Here is a 17,051-nt window from a genome sequence, read left to right on the forward strand (position 1 = left end):
GCCCACCACCATCTCTCTGTATGTTTTTATTTTTGTACACGTGGGGGAGGCAGGGAGGGTGGTGGCGTGGACTTGTCACCTAACAACACGCCGCTCGCTCCGGGTGTTTGGGACTGTGTTTTGAGAAAATACATATGCGCCGCGTGCAGGCGTGCATGCATGCATGAAGAGCGAGTTTTGGAGGTGTGATATGTGATGCGATAAACTGCAGGTCGGCGACTGAAGGGGTGAGAGAGGGGGAGGGGGACAGGGGCAGATAAAGGAGGAAACAAGGGAGGATGCAACAGGCCCACAGTCACGTCAGGCCACAAATGAAACAAATGTCTCGTTATGCATTTATTTGTCGAACTCGTACCGGATGGTACCCGATGAGGGCAACATGTACTGCCACAACAACGACGAAATGTTTCTAAAGTCCTTTTTTTAAACGCCAGAACTAAGCTGGGACTACAGAAGAGAATGACAATTCTTACAGTAAAACAAATGATGAATCTGTTCATTAAAACAGGAAGCTGACATGTCAAAGACAAAGACAAAGTCTGTCTGATGAAGCAGTCGGGTTGGATTTGAAGATGGGACATTTCTGCCTCTGCTGCTTCGCTTTCAGCCACAAAACCTGAACTTTTTGTATTCATATCTGATGAAGTCAAAGTTCTGACGGATGACGTGCGGGTCGATCTGCTTTGGAACCAGATGTTTAACTGCGGCTTGGAGTTCAAAAGACATGGACGTTAACCGGATCTCTTTAGGGATGCATGATGGGAAATGTAGGACACCACATTCTGTCGGACATTAGACTGTTCAGACGCTGCAGCTGGTGACTGAAGACAACAGGAAATCAGACCTGGCACAGATTCCAGGCTTTAGAAACTCTTAAAGGTCTGCTGTTCTGTGAGGACAAACTGTTGTGAGCCGGCGCTGAGGGGGAGGGGGAGGGGGGTGATCAATCGCCCTTGCGCTTACAGTCGACAGCCCCGGTGGCGGCTGACGCGCTGGAAGATCCGTTACGACTCCTTCCCAGAAAGAGGGGAGAAGAAGAAGAGCGAGCTGCCGCTGAGACGAGGAATTCCCGGCCGTAAACAGATAGGACAAGATCCCTCCACCGTAAGACGAGAGAATGTCAATGGAGCCCGACACTGAGACACCCGACCGCCGATCGATCGATCGCTGACATGACACCTCGGCCTGTCGAGCTGCTCCGGTCGCCACTATTAAAGTTTTGCATTACCAATGAGGTCCCGCTGCTCCTGGGTTTTTCCTCCCTCCTCCTCCTCCTCCTCCCCTGATAATTCATGTTTACCAGCGCTGCTCGTATTTTGAAGGGCGATTATCCAGTCACATCAAAACCTTAATGAACCTCGTTTCACTAGCAGCGAGTAGTATTAGGAGGTTTCTCTGTTTCATTTAGCAAATCTACTTTTTTTTTTCCAAGAGAGGCTGATTAAAGAGATTCTGCTGGTGTGTTGGAGTCACAAAAAGACTTTTTCTACAGCGCGAGTGCTGTTCTGTGAGATGGAGATGGTCGGTCACGGCTTTTGGACGCGTCACGTCGTATTTAAGCCGACAGTGTCTTCCTCCTTAAGGTTTTTCTAAGCGCTGACAGATTTTCCTAACTGGGCAAATTAACTGGCTTTGATACCTCGCTCATCTCCTCCCAAAGCCAATCAGAACGTGTTTACCATCACGGCCAGGGAAGGGGAGAAGTTTTAAATGTGTGCGTGTTTTAATCTGGCCTCTGATGTGACGTGGCCCCGTCATCGGCGAGAAGAAGGGGGCCTCCTCCGCGAGCTCGCCGCGCTTTTAATGAAGCGCTGAGCAATTATCAAAACAGCCTCCCATTGATCTCCGCCCTCGTGTGAGGTCGGCCAGCCAGACGGCGACTCTTTAAGTCGCTTTTCCAGCGCCGGTTCATTATGGGGACCAGGCGCCATGAAAAAACACGTGTCAGGGTGTCGGCCGCGCTCATTTGCAATGTTTGCCCCACGATTCGTGGCTGCGCGGGGAGGACGGATCTGACCGTCAACATCTTCTGAGAGGTTTCTGATCGTTCTCACTGAAAGATTTCAGGCTCAGATTAAGGTCAGACTGAGCCTGCCCACAAACACGACTGCACTGTTGAAAGAGAGGAAAGGACGAAGGAGATCCGACGGAAGAAGGCCGGCAGGTTGCAGAGAACCGGTAGTCCTCAAACACAGGAGGAAGGAGCAAAAGCAAAGCCGCTCTTTCCTCCTTGCTTCAAATCAGACGCTCTGTTGCCTGGTTTGTCTCTCTCTCTGGGGTCTAAAAATCAGGCTTCTCCCCTTAGAGCTCCCCCTGGAGGCCACTGTGTTGACTCGATCGGCAGGACGTTTCAGGGTTCGTATGCTGTTGTTTCTGACTTTGCACCGTGTTTCCTATTCCTGCAAGGACTTAGCGTTGATTCATCCCCCGAGACGTAACCAATCATTTCCCAGAACCACCTGTGCAGTCGCAGTGACAAACTATTCCATATGAAAGCCAAATATATTCACGTAACTTCAGATTTCCTGCAACATGCTGTGATGAACAGCAGGTGTGCTGGTCACAGCTGCACGACAGGCAACGCTCAAAGCGCCAACGGATGCTGCATTTCGAAGCATTTCGAAGCATTTAGAGGAGCTGCGGGACTGTGGATCCAGCACCTGAGCCGGGACACCGTGAGCCTCTTATAGCAGCTTTGCATTCAGGGCCCTTTGTGCTCCCCTGTGCACACAAACCGGCCTCTGAGCCGCGTTAGAAAATACATGGCAACCGCTGAACATCTGGGGAGAGAAAAAAAAAAGCTCAAGACTACAGCTTTTTAAAATCTGCGTTTGGAGTTCAGCTGAGGTTTGGGTTCAGTCAGGGAACTGACTGACTGACTGACTGACTGAACACAGACACAAAGACACAACCCTGTGGAAAGGTTGAAGTCTGTGAACGTGGAGGGAGGGAGGTGAAACGGTGAACTCTATTGTGGATACGAGCTGCTCACTCGGTGTGTGTGTGTGTGTGTGTGTGTGTGTGTGTGTGTGAGTGTGTGTGCGAGTGAGTGTGAGTGTGTGTGTGTGGACCTCTCCCCTCATAGCCTAACAGAGGCAATAAAACTCTGACTCAGGCTCATGAAATATGCCGCCGCGTCGCTGCGGTCTGCTGCTCCGCTTCCAAACACATCAGGCCGTATTGTTGCAGCGCTCTGTTTACCTCCAGGCTCCGACGCTCTTCATTTTTGCATCGCCACCTGTCACCGAGCTCTCATTTATAACGCGAGCGGGTTCCTTGGCCTTCCAAACAATGCCAGAACTGTGAAACTTTCTGTTATATTTATACCAAAAAGAAATATAAATATTTGAACTAGCGTTTAATGGGGGGCCCGTACACAACCTCAATTGTTACCTTGGATGAATCGCCGGCTTGTATTTACTTTGGGGTCTGCGTGAGTGATATCGATGCCGTCTGCCATATTAGTGAGCTAAGACCTGAGGCTCTCCAGCTGAACTATTGCGCCTGTGTACACAATTTAGATGAAAATCCTGTTTATATTGCAAAAGAGGTGTATTTTGTAAGCCCTTTCTCTCCATCCTGCTGTGTATTTAATTGTGAAATATTTCCTGCTGCCCTGTCAGGGCCTGGCTGGTATGTCCCGACAGTCTCATACGACCCAGAATGCACCTTCGGCGGTGGAATTGCATGTCGGGACGTGGCACCGCTTTTTAATGAGGCGTACTTTATCAAGGCTTTTTAAGTCACAAATTATGCATTTATTAATGGTAATACATGATCAAAATGCCTTTCAGGCCTTTTTTTAAGGATACTGCTGAAGCGATGTCTCCCATTCATGATGAATATTATGTTTGAGATGCTTTTCTCAGCTTTTAGCGGTTTCAAAAATTCCCGCTTTGCACCAACGGTCAGGCTGAGGCTACTGAATGACTCGCTTCGGGTTAGACGAGGCTGCGGTGAATAAAAACTTCGGGTTGCTATAAACTGTGAGATTCAGAATGATCCACTAAGGCCGGGAGACTGACCCAGGACTGGAGTCGGGCCACGTCACAGTCGTATCCGGTCTAATTTGGTCTCGCAGGCTGCTGTGCAGTGTGTTCTCGGAGGGCAGTTTGAACGGCGACATGTTGGGGAAGAACCAGCCCGCGCTGCAGGTTTTCTGTCTCTCTTTGCGTTTTGGGGCGGCCATATTTTGGACCGGGTCTAATTATCTCACGTATGTTTTCCTCTGGTTCCAATCGGCTCTGGGATCTCTCTGCTCTGAGGACGCATTTTAAGCCCTCTGAGGCCCATCTGTTGTTCCGGGCTAAATCAATACAAGCGGCCGGGCTCGACTTTGACTCTACCTCAAAGTGTTGGAGCTCACGTCTGTGCGTACTCCTGTTTATGGACCCGATGGAAGGTCATTTAGACCGAAACGTAACATGAACGGTAGTTTTCCGATCATTTTGAGCAAAACTTCGCCTACAGTGGACGTTTTGACTCCCTGTGGCCCCGCATGGCATCAAACCCAAAATATAATCTTTAACATTAATTTCAACTTCAAAACTCATCATTAGAGATCAATAATTTAGATTTTAACACCACTCACAACTGACAAACTTCCCTAAGACTGTTTTTTTTGTTTCGTATTCTGTCTGTCAAATCCGTAAGATTTATTTAAATGGACTTTGTTGTGGAGGAACTGGTTTGATGCTGACTGGCGGGATAATTCAGAGAGCTTCCACGCCGACTACACGCCGTCGTCGCCGCCGTCACCCAGTTTGGACTCTTTGTAAAGAGGCAATTTCAGATTATCGCGGCCTGATCTGAGCGGATGTGTCGGCCTCTCGTCGCTGTCAGCTGCGCGTGGATGCGAGCAGGACACACATGCTTTAGGAAGGCGCAGATGCCTCGTGTTGTCGTTAATCTCCCCGAGTGGCTCGCGTCTCGATGGCATCCATATGCAACTTTAATTTCAGCACTTCAAACCGCAGAGGGATAAAGATAGCTTTTGAAGATTGCTTTTCATGTCGCCTGCGTTTGTCTGAGCGTCTGAGTGTAGCGGAGAAGATCTGGACGGTTTTCTCTTTTGTGGCACAGTTCGTCTTCTCCAATGGAGGAATGAATAAAGAAGAAGCAGTCGACGCTCGGCTCCGAGACGACTTGAAGCGTCTGAAAACGGCGGCTTCAGAGGCAATTTCCTGCTATTGTTTCACACTAACGAGATAATCGCTCTCCGTCAATCAGAGCCTCTTCCACGAGGTAACACGTTTGCTGCAGGATGACATGTGGCTGGACGGAAACACGAAACGCGTGGCGAGGATTTCACCGAGCTGCCAGCTGTTTTGGACATTTTTGCATTCATGCGTGTTACGAAGCAACAATAAAACATCCACATCCTTTCCTCGCCGCAGTTTTCCCCTTTCAACAAACAACCGTAACATCCGCGTTCCCCATTGTTAACATTTGCCTTTTAAACTTCCATCCGAATCAACCGGCGCCGCTCGCAGAGGGCCAGCGCTAAAAGGACGCGGAGCCTTCAGATGGCACCTAAGTGCTGTATCGCATGACCGCCGTTGCCTTTTTATGGATTAACAGTTTATTCCTTTTGCTGGAGCCACACCAAAGCGGCGCTGCTCCTCTGTAAAATACACTGCTTTTGGTGAATTATGAGAGCGTGGCCTTCGTCCAAGTGCCTGCGGCCTTCCTGTTTATTTGTACGGCGGCGCAGGTCGGCGGCGAGGTGGGGTCCGACGGATCCAGCTGAGCATGTGTAAACACTCATCCTGGGAGCCGCGGCGAAAGTGGCCGTTTTCCTCTGGCGAGGGGATTTTTTTACTGCCCATTGTTTTTAACACAGAGTCGACCTCTTAAAAACATTGGACGCTCTCTCAGGGCTCTCCTGTGGCCCACAGAGTGCTTTGTATATGCCTATTGACAAAATATTTCTGTGTTATGGCATGTGTATACTGGGACTCGTATAAACTGGGAAAGAAACGCGAGCGTGCTGGCGGGAACATCTCGCCCATTTTCATGCAAGTGCTCCCTGGAAAGCTCTCCGGATATCGGCTCAAAAAACACTGACCACCTGTGTTTTCCTTCACTGCAAACCTCACACACACACACACACACACACACAGAGTCTGAAAAACAATCAGATCTGACCCTTTTCAACAGCCCAAACAACCAATCAGACCCTGCTGCTGCTGCTGCTGCTGCTGCTGAAGTCTTATCGAGTAATCCATCAAAAGCCTGATCTGCAGCCAGTGCTTGGTTTGTCCCTTCTGGGCTGCAGTACAAACATGGCAGAATACATGAAGAGGTGGTAACGAAAACACAAAAAGTCTCACCAGGTGATTGAACGCGGTGAGTCAAAACATATTTAAAGCACTTTCAACGCCAGTCAGCGTCTGCACCTTGAGCTGAACTGTGAACACACTTCACTGTTCACACACACACATTTAACCTGATTTTAGAAAACACTTTAAAAGCTGACTCGACCAGACATGAACTTGCTTTGTCTGCTGACCGTATTTTGATTTGAGTAGTTTATACGTCAAAAACTCGATCACAGACAAAAATAAGAGTTCTTGCAGGGCACTGAGGGGATGCTGCTCACCAAAGGCTCACGTTTGAGCCTCGTTTCGCCTTTTAAAACGTGTGGACATGAATAAACCACATCATCATTTCTGCCCCAAACTGACCCCTAAAAACCTTGTGTTCTAAAAATAAAAACTCTCTCAACGGAAATGCACTTGTTCAAAAGCATCCCCGAATTAAAGTGACAAAAAAATTATACTTTGTGCATCTGCGTGGCTGCAAGGATCTACGCAGACCTTCTCTGCACGGCCAAAAACCAAACGTGACGCGTTTCCGTGTGCTGCTTCTTCTCAAACAAACTTGCTGACGGTTTTCATGCGAGCCCACAGTGTAACACGGCATGAGGCGTGACTTTAACAACAGCCGGCACGAGGCATCACAAAATGGAAGCTAAACAGAAGCTCCCACTGTATACAGTTGGACACATGCGGGACAAACGCACTCTGTAATCGTCTTCGTGTCAGCGCGACCCTTCAGCACAGTCGTGGGGACGTTTTCAGGGGGGCTTGTGTTTTTGTCAACACGACGCGGGTCGACCGAAGGCAAAACGTCAGCGGCGTCGGAGGCGTCGCCGCAGCTCTCTGACTCGCCGAGACTCGAAGCCGTTCAGCCTCAACCGGCCGCTCGTCTGCCGCGACAAAACAGAGACGACGGTGATTGGTCGTTACGTGGACGAGGAGTTCGGGGACAAGCCGGAGAAGAACACATCTGGAGGGCGGCGGTCGGGAGAAGAGGAGGAAAGGACGGGCGGCGGTTTGAGTGTTGCCACTATGTGAAAGCTTCTCCGGGCTGCCCGTGCACTTTGACACCGGTAGCCAAGTCCTGCAGGCCTCGGCCGTCAGGGAGAAGTGTGTGTTTGCTGCTGCTGAAGGGGTGTGTGAGCAGGAACCAAGCCAGGGTCACGGGGTTAGCTACATGTCCTAAAAGCAAACTGTAACCTACTTTCACCCCACACACACACACACACACACACACACACACTCGTCAGACATCACGCCACACAGTCCACTCTCCACGTTCTGCATGTTTTGCAAAGTCAAAAGGCCAAAAGAGAGACGAGGTAGTTCACCAAACTTTGGGGCATCGACCAAAGTGCCTCAGAGTTCCCACGGCGCCGCTGGTTTCAGTGTGGGTGGCTCCAATCAGGCCCGCAGCGTTAGCCTCATTAGCATATCTGCCGCTAAAATATACAGTTTACATTTGAACACAGCGGGAGTGGATTTAAAGGGGGCCTTTCACCCCCCACAATCAAAAATCCAGATTTTCGCTCTCACCTGTAGGGCTGTTTATGCTTCTGGATTGTTTTGGTGTGAGGTGCAGGAGTTTTTTGTGAGCACTTTCACATAGGAAAATATGTGACCCTCCGACGCCGACAGTGGAACACCTCAACTTGTGAGGTGTGAATGGATAAACGGCACTGCAGCTAAGAGGCAAAACACCAATTATGGAGTTTAGGTTTGAAAGAGCCTCCTTTTCACCTGCTGCCCCAAAACAAAAACAAGTGCTTTTTAATAATACGGAAGAGACAGATTTAAAAAGGAGGGTTAAAATAGGCCACAGGAACCGACTTTAACTTCCTTTAACTGAATCCTACACTTTCCATAATACACCTTTTATGATCAATAAACGGGAGAAACATTTTTATTGGTTTGGCGTTCGGGTCACTGAAATCACACAGCCGCTGTTTCACATGATGATCAAGAAGTCACAAAGTCTTCATGTGACATCACAGACCACATGTCGGAGCCCTGACCAATCACCGCATTGCTCGCCATCTTTTGTTACTCATGTGACGCACGGAGGCGATCCGAAAGGGGGCTGCTGGGTTCCTACTGGAACACGTGGCGGAGGAACTCAGGCAGACAGCAGAATATGAGGCACACGAGTGTTTTTGTCACGAGGTGATTTCGAGTTCGGGTTTTCTTCTTCGTAACCTGCAGGACTCAAACCCTGGTCTCAGAGTCTTAGATCAGCCACGACTTTTGAGTGGCAGACAACACGCTGTATTGGATGACAACATATTTGGAAGGTAATTAGAAGCCTTTCTGTAAGAGACGACGTTGTTCGGTTTCTGTTCTGCGTGCCGCCCTGCAGGCCGCCGACCCCCCCGCTAACCTCGCCACAGCATCCGGTCGATGTAAACTCACCACCACGAACACGAACACACACACACACACACACACACAGAGACACGACTGGCCCGTAGCGCCGAGATCTGCTCCGTTCAGGATCATCCCGCTCGTCTCCTCTCGACGACTCGCTGCCAGTTTGAAGTCTCGACTCTGAGGCGCGTTGGAGATCTTACAGGGTTTGAAGTCGAGAGCCGCGTCACCGACGAACCACCCGCTTTCTCCTTTCACCTCGAAGCGTTTCTACCCCCAGAAACAAAGCGATGAATTCGTCAATCGTCCTCCACATCAAGCAGAAAGAGAGGAAGAAAACATCTCCAGGAGGCAGAACGAGTTTCTTTCTGCGGTTGGTGAGGATCAGTGGAGCGTCAGTGATCACATTAATAATGATGCTGCTAAGCCTCTCCCTCAGACCTGATCCTACCCTTTTCTCTTAGGCCTCCAAGCCCTTCTGGTCCGGTAAAAACATGTCAGTACAGATAGAAAGAAAAGAAAAACTCCTCACTACACTCGTATCTTCTTCCAGTTTCTGTCCGTGCATCAGAAACTCTTTGCAGCTGCTGGTCGGTCAGAGTCACAATAAAAATTCAAGTAACAATGAATTTAAAATAACCTTTCACAAATATGATCCTCTTTCAGCACTACTTCTTAGTTCTACTCAATTTATATACCATGAAAGTATCTGTACTTCAGGACTGCGCTCTTTTAATCTTCCATACTTTGACCACTAATTGGCACAAATACACCAAATCAACACGGGTTTTACTGACTAAATTCATTACTTTGGTCCCCATATTTCTTTTTCCTTTCCCTTTACAGTCAAAGAGCCTCAAAGTTTGATGTGATTTTGGATTTCTCCAGACTTTCCTAAGAAAAATATTTCACAGCAGAACTGGGCGACACAAGGGCTGAGCGACGGCAGATTTCACATGTGATCAGGTGCTGATCTGGTGACACAAAATTTGGACTGCAGAAGAGAAATAACAGGAAACCAGCCGGACAGGAACCAGGAAACCTGCACTGAATCCAACTGATTCACTGGGTCAAAGTGAGTCAGAGACACAAAGCAGAACACAACATACAACCAGGCTGCTCAAAAGCAATCTCACCCAAACAAGGTGGGTCAGCCCAAACCTCAGCCATGTGAGCGGGCACTGCAGGAAGCCATGTGTTGAATATTCGACGGGGAAGAACATAATTGTACTGCAACGTGTAAACAAAGTGGATTCGGCTCGTTCCGGAACATTTGCGGGGATTTGCTTGCCGTCAGGACCCGCCCGGCTGCGCGACGCACACTTGTTTCCACACACAGACACATAAAGACACGTGGCAGAGCCAGCCGTACTCTCAGAGCTGGAGGTTGTTTAATTCATGTAGCTCGGAGACGCAGACGGAGGAGTCCGCTGGAAGCTCTCTGGCATGGCGGCAAGTCAAGCGAGCAGAGATAAGGGCTGTATAGAGCTGCGGGAGAACATCAGATGCGGGAGAAAGAGTTGAACAGTAACCGCAGGACGCACCGCCGGAGACAAACATTTCATCAGGAAAGTTCCCGGATACGGACAAGGATGCTCAGTGTGCTCGTGAACGCGCCCCGCCCTCGGTTTGCCTTCGCCTCGCCTCGACACCGCGAGCTGGTAAATATGTGTTTTCCTCCGTGGCGACTGGAGATGGGTTTCACCGCCTGGAATAAATCATTGTCGCCTCTGAAAGAGCAAACACGAATGTGTTGCTCAGCTTATTGACAATGTAGACAGACTGCAGAGTAAATAAAGAGAAAAAGGGAGGAAATGAAGGCGGCTGCCCAATCATGACGCCCGCTTAAGACCTCATTGCTTCCGAGTGCTACTTTACTGTTGCCGTATTTTGACTGAAATCTTAATGCAATGAGGATTAAAGGGATTACAACATAATCTTGAATAATCCAAAGTGCCACGGACGGAGGAGCGCTTGTAATAACGGCGTAAAACCCGTCCGGAGGTCTGACAACATTGTCAGTCACGGCGAGGATTAAATATTTGCGGGAAAAAACTTTCGGCTAATGCCCGCAAACCATCGCTCGGGCGGGGGGAGGGGAAGAAACACGGGGGCCGGAAGGCAATTTAGCAATTTAAGAGACATATAGCACCTCCGTAAGTGCTGGCCAGCCTGCTGCCAGGACAAAGCCCAGGCAGACGAGGGGGAGACGGGCTTTTTAAGCAGATTTACTCCTCCAATTTTTGTTTTTGATCAATGCTCAGGCAGGTTCATTACACATGTAAAGCACAGGGGAGGTTTGAGGAATGAAAATGTTCTCAAAACCAAGAATCAATTCTTATTAGGTTTGCCCAAATGCCATCAACATGTCCATTAGCTTTCCCATTAATTTATGTTTTTCCCCAGGAGCAGGGCTTCCTTGTGTATTTTAAAGGATTATGTAAAGCATCACCAGAAATGATCTTTTGAGCTAAATAACCCACATTCATCGACGTGAACCTGCCTTTAATTACAGCCCTTCACTCAATAAGAGCCAACGCTCAGATCTGTTTGGGAGGCACATTAGCGGGATTTGATGCAGACCTTGCCGGGATGTTCCCTGAAATTCATGCGGGCTGATTGAAGTCGTATTGACGCTTAACTCCTCTCCAACAAACCGAACCCTTAATTTAACTGAATGAATATAAATTGAGTGTAAGAAAGGCTTTTGGAAACAGAATCTACATTCGGCGTGCAGGAATTTGTCTCGGCGAACAAGAAGCAGAGACACTGACAGCTGAAGCAGTGACAGTTCAGCGGCCGGGCAGCGAAACGACACACTGCATGGGACTCATATAGCATACACTGTATACCATAAATCTGCTTTATATTGAATATTCAATCACTGTGTGCATTCAGGCTGCAACAAACTGTGGCTGCTGCTGAAGGAGGAGGAGGAGGAGGAGGAAGAGGAGAGCAGGTCTGTAGAGTTCAGACTTTCATGCTTTGCATCGGATCCGTCACGTTGCGTTAGTGCTGTCGGGTGGAAGCACGGATGAAAATAAAGTGGGCATTTAAACAGAAAACAAAAAACAAAATTCATATTTAAAGGGCACGTATTCTGACTTTTGATGTTGTTTTATGGTCTGTTTACGGTCTGGCCACAATTTACTTAAATTGCAAGCAGAACATTTTCTCATTCAGAACTGAAAAAGAATGCAAAATAACAATTTCTGCTTTTTCCGAGGACTTTAACATCCTCAGCACAAAGCCACCTTCAATATTTTTTCCCCAAAGCTGCGCTTCTGAAGCGTAAAGTTGTGGTGAACACATGAAAACACTTTGCACATGCATGTAGAGTGCTGTGCATTTGTTCAGTCTCACAGTGAGGAACAGTTTTAATGCAACGAGGACTAAATTGAGGGAAGCAAACGCTGCGTTCTGTCCGATCAGGGCCTGAGGTGCGGCTGAAAGCTCGGGAGAAGCAGGGCTTATTCCAGGTTTGTGCTACTTGAATCATTTTGGGGGATTGGTTGTTGCAGCCTGACTACAAACATGCTGTTCTTTTATTTTTCAAATGAAATTTGGTGCCTGACAAAAGCCTATTTTCAACAGAGCTGAATTTCCCAACTTTCTGAAACTAAAACACGGAGAATCTTCTTGGTTAACAAAGTGGTTGGAGTTTACAGAGAAGCAGGTTTACAACCCGAAGGTCGGCGTGAGGGTCAACGGCAGTCAGAGGTGACGTTTCGAAAGTTGAAACGTTTCACTTGTGAAATTCAAAGCTCCTGTCTGTCGGCCGCACGTTTGGCCTTTCTAGTGTTAAACTGGAACATTTCCTGCTCTGTGTCAATGAGGACGAACTCTCCGTCTCAACCTACGGCCGCCCGGACGCCTCCGGGCAAGGCACTTGACCCGCGGCTGCGTGTGTCCAGCAGCAGACGACTGGCCGGCTTCCAGTTTGAATAAACCGTGTGAGATGAAAATACTGATGTGCTTTCTCAAACCTCAGATGACTTGATGCTTTGAAAACAGTTCGTTTGACTTCACTGAAGACTCACTTTACAAACAGGGGAAGTTTGGATAAAATGCCGGGTTTTAAAAACGTGGGTTAATTTATGCATCAGCGCCGTTTCACACTTTGCATCGTGAACGAGAGAAGCCGAACAAAAATGTGATTTCCATTCGTTTACAGTTTTGAGGCCCTTCCTTGACATTCATCAGCAGATCGAGTTTGCTCTCCTGTCATTAAACCTTCAGCTAGCAAGTCGTACATTCACTTACTAACTGATCACTCACGTCTACTGAAAGTGGGAAAAGTTTCAATTTCAGAGTTTTCGTGAAGGCCGTGAAATTCAGCTAGAAGACGTCTAACTTCACGCAAATCACCTGTTCACGATTCTCTGGACACTAATATGATATTTGCTGACATGAGAAAGTCAATTCAGCGGCCTGCGATCGGACACGAGACAACAAGCCTTCACGACTTTCTGCTTTCACCCACTAAGACACAACACACAAATCCCACCACTTTACATAAAACAACAAGAACCTGTCGAGGTTCACGGACACCGTTAGCTTTCGCCTGTTTTATGTCGTGTGTTGTGTGTGTTATTTAGACATCATTCAGCCCCACACCTTTTAAACGGGTTTGATATCATAAGGAGTCATCTTTTCTCCACATTCAAAACATTGATTTTCCATATATTTCCTTATCATCCCTATCGTGTTGTTCTTAGCTGCTGAGACGGTGACACAGACTTTCAGAATAAAGTAGCATCTTACAGATGAGGATACGGATCAACGTGGATATGTGGGAATACATATTGATCCCGACACATCAGGTTTCATGCTCTGAAGATTTGTGCACGTGTGTCTTCAGTATTAAATGTGAATTACATCTTATCAGCCCCTCATTAGCTGCCATCATAACTCAGTGAAACCATCCACATGACAGCAGGTTAAAGTGTGTGATGAAGCACAAACTAAGTGCGTTTAAAATGCTGATACTATGCTGAACAGAGGAGGGGTCATAAAGCAAAGCGTTGCTGCCATCTCCAATAAAGCTCTGCCTTTCAAAACGGGCTCATCCTCCATGCCGAGCGCTCAGCGGAGAGCAGTGCTGAGCCTGTCTCACCCGCAGTGCTGCCACCCAGTGCAGACCGCCGTCAACAGCAGCCAGTCGCCGTCTGTCAGGGAAACAGATAACAGCCCGGACATGTGTTTTAGTTTGCAACAACAAGGCTGTTTTATAAGCAGCCACTTTACACCGACTCCTCGTTTCTCGCAGAAAAGGAGGGGAAAAGAGCTGCCAGGCGGTACAGACAGTTTATTTTTTCTGCCTATAAGCCATAATGAGGTTGTGCCCCGGGGAATCAGTCGAGCGGAATGTTATTAATGCCTCAAAAAAGGAGGAAAAAATCCTCGGCACCTTCTGCGGCCGTGGCATAAAGGCAGGAAAAGACTGTCAAACAATTAAAGTGAAGTGAATTCCCTGAGATGGAGGGGTGAGGGGGGTGAGGGGGGGGAAGAAAAAGGGAAAAACAAACGGACAGGCCTGGACGGGGAGAGAAAACGGCTTCCTCCAGGAAGGCGAAACGATGAGCTCAGCTCTGGCTTAATCAGCGCAGTGAGAGCCAACTGGAGACCTGGATGTTTTCATCCACCGCCAGCGCCTGAGAGCCCGCTTTAGATCAAACAGGGTCAGGAGTCATTACTGTGCGTTTAGCCTGAACCGTCTCTAATCACCTGCCTGTGACAACAAGGCGTTTCACAAACCAAACCTGAAACACCTCTGAGCTAAACTGTTAGCAAAGGGGCTACACGTGACAAATGCACTTTAAATCATCCAAAGATGAGGTGCACGTCGCAAAATGGCTCGCTGTGCGGGGGGCCAAACCGGAGGTCAGCAGCCCGCAGAAAAGCCCTGCGTGCCGCACACACGGCCGGGCAACTTTCAGATGGGTTTTGCCGAAAGGCACGTCGGCAGGGATGGACACCGAGGACCCAAATTGTCCTCCAGTTTAACATCAGCAGCTGAAATCCAATTTTCTCTCTGCGGTCCCTGCAGGCCGTCTTCCTGCCACGCAGTGACAATACGGAGGTGTGTGACACATTTCATCTCAGATGACTCAGATTCAATTTGCTTTGCTGCATCCTCCCGACTCGGCCTCCATTGTTTCTCCCGACGTGTCAGGGTGACATCCTCGGCGGAAGACGCTGTCACCGTCAAAGCTCGGCGGGTCGAGACCCCGCCGCCTCATTGTCTGTCCTCACCTTTGTGTCTTTGTGTCCGCGTGGACGGTCGCATCGGCGGGTCGCTCAGAGGTGACCCGCTGAGGCTCGTCGGGGGAAACGCCGCTCAGCAAACGCGGTTCCCACAGGAACAGAGAGAGAAAAGATGCAGGGGAAGCACATCAAACGAGGAGAGGTGAGCGCGTCCGTGACACGTCCAGCAGCTGAACTGCAGCTGGTGGGCTTTAAAAAGGAAAATAATGAGATGCTCGCTTCCCAGCACTCTCTCTTCACGGTGAGTTTCATTTCTCTGTGTGAGCTAACAGGAAGCTGCCTGGCTCGCTCTCTCAGACCAGAGCGTCTCAACCTTTCTTGTTTTGCTGCTGTGCTGAAGACGCCGACGCTGTGATTAAGACCTGGTCAGGTTTAGGCACTAAAACAACCTCAAACATCTGATTTTGTCACCCCAAACACACCTGGAAAGTTTTGGTCGGCTACAAAATGTCCCGGCGTTCGCTGAAATGAGCGACGGCTGATCTCGAATTCGCTGACATCACGCGGTTGCAGAGCACCCCAGTCAGCTTCATTATCACAAGCCCGTTTCCGTCTTCTGCTAAGTCTGGTCAGCAGCATTTACACCCGAAAGGCCAGATAGCATGAAACTAACTCTGTTCAAAGCAGAGTTAATGTAAACATTTAAGAGATGTTCAAAACCCTACAGGAAAAACGCATTTTTGCTGGCTTTCTCGGCCCCCGCCAGGTGATTAACGACATTCCTCGGCATCCAAATCTGAAAAGTTTACATGTGCGGCCCAAACTAGGCCAAAGACAACAAGCCCTCGAGCTTCCCTCCGAAGTAAATGTTGTCCTGAGTGTTCTTGTTTTCAGGATCCGTGCTGGGGCCTCGCTCGTCACACCCATCAGCTCTGATATGCTGACAATCCCCTCATTAATGTGAACAGTGCAGCCGGGTTTGAAACGCGAGAAGCCTTCAGCCATTTCCCTAATGGTCTGCGATGCCGGCCGACGCGGGCGCAGCCGAGCGCTCGCCTCGGCGCCGGAGCGGGGATGGTGTTAGAGGTCCTTTCACTGCGAGCTGAGCAGCCATGATGGCTAACCACCACACCAGAGGCCCCTTTGTTTCTCCTCTTTCCTCGGCCCGGCACTTTACAAACAGCTAAGCCTGTCACAGTCCGACATCAAGGTTCAGTGGGCTGTCAACATTTACCAGCAGATAAAGACAGAGAGGGGAAAAAGCTCAGCCCTGGAGAGCACACGCGCCGTCCACACGGGCAAAGTGTGTGTGTGAAAAGACGCCGAGCGACTACTTATGTGTCTTTTCTCAGTGACAGCAGCCAAACAGAAGACACTCATGCGGGGAGGAAGACGGCACGAGTACATTAGAGCCCCCCCGCCGCCGGCCTGCCCGCCTGAAAAGTGACGGCGGAGAGCTCGGACTAACAGGACCGGGTCCCGGCTCCCCTGGGCTCCGGCCGAGCCGCATCTCGTTCCGCGGGCCTGTGGGCCTCTTTGCCCCGGTTTAAAAAGGAGAGGAGGGCCATCACAAGCTTCGCCGGCTTAGATGTGTCTGAGACGAGCAGCCGGGGCAAAGATTTGAGATTCGGTTCCGCGGCGCCCGTCGAAGACGCCCCGACTAATAAACAACGGGGGGATTTGAGAGAACAAAACAAGCCGCTGCTCTTTGAAACAATCGGGGTGTGAGGACCCAACATCGAGGGGGATTTCTGTTTAGGTCCAACTAATGATCCACCTACAACAATGCACATTTCGCTCACTTTCACCCTATGCTGGGAAATTTGTTTGTTAATTGGGCCACGGATGACAAAGAGCTCCACGAAGAGTCTCTGAAGTTTGTCAAACTAAACACAAAATGTCTGCTTCAAACAAAGGTCCAAAGAGGACAAACCGCTCATCATTACTTTGCAGTGACTGCAGGTCGGGCTGAACGGGCTGAACCAAACCGGGACACGTTTCATGTCCAACACAGACCGAAGTGAGTCTACCTGAAAACACTCAGCGACACGCCCTGAATGATACACAACACGTGCACATTAATACACAATAAGGTCTACATGGACGCCTGGTTTGCTCTTCCTGGTTTGGGTCTTTGGGTTCCAGTGAATTTATGTTAGA

The 17,051-nt window shown here is 49.1% G+C and overlaps 1 long non-coding RNA gene across 3 annotated transcripts in view; it reads right to left on the reverse strand.

Annotated features, from left to right (window-relative positions):
• Positions 1-17,051, reverse strand: part of LOC124055639 — a 34,219-nt gene that overhangs the window by 6,360 nt on the left and 10,808 nt on the right. The gene's annotated exons all lie outside the window — the stretch shown is intronic.

The sequence above is a fragment of the Scatophagus argus genome, chromosome 24 (genome assembly GCF_020382885.2).
Source record: "Scatophagus argus isolate fScaArg1 chromosome 24, fScaArg1.pri, whole genome shotgun sequence".
In the NCBI taxonomy this organism is placed as follows: Eukaryota; Metazoa; Chordata; class Actinopteri; family Scatophagidae; genus Scatophagus; species Scatophagus argus.